Here is a 4,817-nt window from a genome sequence, read left to right on the forward strand (position 1 = left end):
AAAATCGACGGACTTTTTCTTGAGAGCGAGGTGCCACCGATCCAATCTCAATCGGTTCACCACTGTTAGTACACACATTCTCATAACCAGAAACTGACATAGCAGAGGATTTGCTCTCATTAACCCTTGCACGCAGTCTTCTATCCACCCGTATAGCTAATTGCATAGCCTGTTGCAAATCTTCAGGTGTAGGATAAGCAATTAGAAGGTCTTTAACCCTTTCACTGAGCCCAGCAAGAAATAGACTTTTCAGAGCAGAATCGTTCCACCCTGTTTGAGTAGACCAACGACGGAAATGAGTACAATATTTTTCCACATTACCTGATCCCTGTTTTAAACGTCTCAACTCAGTCTCAGCTGATGCGACACGGTCAGGATCATCATATAATAGTCCCAAAGCAGAAAAAAAACTATCCACTGATCTGAAGCATGTATCACTAGGTTGCAAAGAAAAGGCCCACTCCTGAGGCTCTTTGCGCAAAAGTGACATTATGAACCCTACGCGCTGGGATTCATCCCCAGAGGACTTAGGTCTCAAACGAAAATACAATAAGCAAGCATTTTTAAATGAAAAAAATTCTCGGTGTTCACCAAAAAATAAATCCGGCAAACATACCTTAGGCTCCAAGAAATGTGCTCCAGGACAGTTACTCACGTGCTGACGGAGCTCGGCCACCTCCAGAAAGAGTCCCTGCAGGCGATGAACCAAATCCTGAACCGACACCATGATGGAACAGAAAAATCTTTCCTTAGAGAATTTGCTGGCTGGACTTACTGTTATGTTCTGCTACCAGAGCTAAGGAAAGAGAGGAGATCTGTCCCTACGATAGAACTCAGCTTAATCCCTACGATGTAACAGGGGACCTGATCCTGCGATCAGACCTGCTAAAGTCCTAAGCTAGTCTGTACGGAGACCTATAGATGTGGGGAAGGAATCCCTACAAGTACTAAGGACTGGGAGGAATATGGGACACCTCCTAACAGAAATAGTAGCAGACAGACGAACAAACAAAATATATAGAACATAGAGGTCAGTAGACCAAGCAAACTAACAGAGCAAGACACAGAGCACAGGCTAGCTAGAAAGTAGATATACAATGAAGTCCAGCAAAGCCAGAAGGGCGGAGCAGGCTTAAATAGGCCAACAAGGTCATGTGACCAGCAAAGGAAAAAAAACCTAAGAGCAAGGTTCTAACAGTGTCCCAGCCGTCGCGGGCCCCGACCAGCGCCAGGAGAAGACGCGTGATGCAGGAGCGGTCGCGGGAGCAGGTAAGAGGAGTCTCCCTGTCCCGGACGCTGCCAGCGTCAACCTGCTCCCGGGCCCCCTGGTGGAGCCGCCGATCCCGGGCGCTGCAAACACCGACCTGCTCCAGACCCCGCAACAAGCCCTGCTACCGAGCCCTCCAGCCCTGGTCACTGCCGCCACCAGCCCGCGCCCAGGCTCAAAGTCGCACCCTCTGACCCTGGGCGTCATTAACAGCGACCGTCTCCAGGCCCGGTCGCAAGGCCTGCTGCACAAGGGCGCAAAGGGACTGTATGCCCTCCATGTCCACCATCTAACAGAGGAGGAACTGCGGTACCGCCCAGACATGGACTACCCTGAGGGCCCGGACGGGTCTGAAGAGTATGAGGAAGAAGCATCAGGAGGACACCGTTACCAGTAAACGGTAAATGGAACTGTATATAGTTACCCGTAAGGGTATAGAAACTGTTGCTGAGTGGAGTGTGGTCCCCGTTGGGACTGATATAGAACTGTGTAGAAGTTACCCCCTATATCCCTTATCTGGCTGGGGACTGAGAACAGCCATCCCTTTTTCCTAAGAGACTACAACCCCCAGGATCTTACAGAAGGCCCGGCTCCGGGTATCCCCTGCACAGCAAAGGCCCAGGGGGCGCGTCAGTAGCATGAGATGGACTCTACAACCCACAGAAGTTGCTCAGGTAGTGCAGCTCATCCAGGATGGCACATCAATGTGAGCTGTGGCAAGAAGGTTTGCTGTGTCTGTCAGCGTAGTGTCCAGAGGCTGAAGGCGCTACCAGGAGACAGGCCAGTACACCAGGAGATGTGGAGGGGGCGGTAGGAGGGCAACAACCCAGCAGCAGGACCACTACCTCCGCCTTTGTGCAAGGAGGAATAGGAGGAGCACTGCCACAGCCCTGCAAAATTACCTCTAGCAGGCCACAAATGTGTATGTGTCTGCACAAACGGTTAAAAACCGACTCCATGAGGGTGGTATGAGGGCCCGATGTCCACAGATGGGGGTTGTGCTCACAGCCCAAGACCGTGCAGGACACTTGGCATTTGCCACAGAACACCAGGATTAGCAAAGTCGCCACTGGTGCCCTGTGCTCTTCACAGATGAAAGCAGGTTCACACTGAGCACATGTGACAGACATGACAGAGTCTGGAGACGCCGTGGAGAGCGATCTGCTGCCTGTTACATCCTTCAGCATGACCGATTTGGCAGTGGGTCAGTAATGGTGAGGGGTGGCATTTCTTTGGAGGGCTGCACAGCCCTCCATGTGCTTGCCAGAGGTAGCCTGACTGCCATTAGGAGGCCACACACAATACTGAGCCTCATCAGGAGCATGCCCAGGCGTTGTAGGGAGGTCATACAGGCACGTGGAGGCCACACACAATACTGAGCCTCATCAGGAGCATGCCCAGGCGTTGTAGGGAGGTCATACAGGCACGTGGAGGCCACACACACAATACTGAGCCTCATCAGGAGCATGCCCAGGCGTTGTAGGGAGGTCATACAGGCACGTGGAGGCCACACACACAATACTGAGCCTCATCAGGAGCATGCCCAGGCGTTGTAGGGAGGTCATACAGGCACGTGGAGGCCACACACAATACTCAGCCTCATCAGGAGCATGCCCAGGCGTTGTAGGGTGGTCATACAGGCATGTGGAGGCCACACACAATACTGAGCCTCATCAGGAGCATGCCCAGGCGTTGTAGGGTGGTCATACAGGCATGTGGAGGCCACACACAATACTCAGCCTCATCAGGAGCATGCCCAGGCGTTGTAGGGAGGTCATAGAGGCACGTGAAGGCCACACACAATACTGAGCCTCAGTTTGACTTGTTTTAAGGACATTACATCAAAGTTGGATCAGCCTGTAGTGTGTTTTTCCACTTTAATTTTGGGGGTGACTCCAAATCCAGGCCTCCATTGGTTAATAAATGTGATTTCCATTGATGATTTTTGTGTGATTTTGTTGTCAGCACATTCAACTTTGTACAGAACAAAGTATTCAATGAGAATATTTCATTCATTCAGATCTAGGATGGGGTATTTCAGTGTTCCCTTTATTTTTTTGAGCAGTGTGTATATATATATATATATATATATATATATATATATATATATATATATATATATATAATAGTAGACAGCACAAGAATTATGTTTTTGGTGCAAAAGAAAAGCCCCCCATGTACATACCAGTCCTTTGGATATCCATGCAAAAATGGAGGCAGCACACGGAGTAGAATAAAGTGATAAGGTTTAATAGCCCATATGGCAACGTTTCGGTTCAAAATTGTGGACCTTTGTCAAGCATAGGTAAGGTGCAAGTGCAGAGTATTTAAGGCGATCTAATTATAATGGTAATCAGCAGCAATTACATAAAAAGTGCATAATATACATAATCTTTCAGATAAATAATATTACAAGACATAATGGTGCATAATCAGTGTAAAGTGACATAGTGCAAAAATACAATGATCACAGCCTTATAGCCATAACGCTCATATCAATACGTAATTGATCATATGCAGCAGCTGTGTATACAGAAAGGAAAACATGGCTCACCCCAATTTTCATTTGCATATAGCGCCAAAATCTCGGCGTCCCTGATATCTCCCCTCTACCTTTGGCCTCTGGGTTGCCTACTCCAGCACATGTGGGGCGTTCCCATGCTACTTGGGTCTATGTCTTATCTTAAATTACAGGACATTGGCTTTAATGCTTTATTATTTGGATACAATCTTCCTGTTTGTAATATCTGATACTATATGAAAATTGGGCAAGTTTCCCTTTTCCAATATGGTGGGCAGTGCTCTCTATGCTGCTTTGTGTCTCTAGATCATGTGACTCGCATGATGCCCTATGATGCGACCATGTGATCACCATGTGATAGATGCTGTGGGCGATATGCCCTTTTCCAAGATGGCGCTGGTATACCCGGTCTCCTAATGCACAGATGCGGAAGTCCTTACTTCCTATTCTAACATGCGTGGTATTAGCTACAGGGACGTTGAGATTTTGGTGCTATATGCAAATGAAAATTGGGGTGAGCCATGTTTTCCTACTTGTATACACAGCTGCTGCACATGATCAATTATGTATCATGTTATGGCTATAAGCCTGTTTATTGTATTTTTGCACTGTCACTTTACACTGATTATGCACCATCAAGTCTTATAATATTATTTATCTGAAAGATTATGTATATTATGCATCATTGTAATTAGATCGCCTTAAATACTCTGCACTTGCACTTTACCTATGCTTGAGAAAGGTCCACAGCTTTGGACCGAAACGTTCCTATATGGCCTATTAAACCTTATCACTTTATTCTACTCTGTGTGCTGCCTCCATTTTTGCATGGCTCTCTCTCTCTCGCTCTTTTCTCTCTCTCTCTCTCTCTCTTTCTCTCTCTTTCCTCTCTTTCTCTCTCTTTCTCTTTCTCTCTCTCTTTCTCTCTCTTTTTCTCTTTCTCTTCTCTCTCTTTCTCTATCTCTCTCTTTCTCTTCTCTCTCTTTCTCTCTCTTTTTCTCTTTCTCTTTCTCTCTTTCTCTTTCTCTC

The 4,817-nt window shown here is 47.2% G+C and overlaps 1 protein-coding gene across 3 annotated transcripts in view; it reads left to right on the forward strand.

Annotated features, from left to right (window-relative positions):
• The first annotated feature begins 4,150 nt into the window (after positions 1–4,150).
• LOC141171947 (uncharacterized) overlaps positions 4,151–4,817 on the forward strand; it is a 59,772-nt gene continuing 59,105 nt past the window's right edge. For all 3 annotated transcript variants that reach the window (XM_073655664.1, XM_073655667.1, XM_073655665.1), the window contains exon 1: positions 4,151–4,302. The gene's annotated coding sequence lies outside the window, so the exon portion shown is untranslated. The remainder of the gene's footprint in view (positions 4,303–4,817) is intronic.

Source organism: Phyllobates terribilis, unplaced genomic scaffold, assembly GCF_046119375.1.
Source record: "Phyllobates terribilis strain yellow unplaced genomic scaffold, ASM4611937v1 Scaffold_12__6_contigs__length_324123572, whole genome shotgun sequence".
In the NCBI taxonomy this organism is placed as follows: Eukaryota; Metazoa; Chordata; class Amphibia; order Anura; family Dendrobatidae; genus Phyllobates; species Phyllobates terribilis.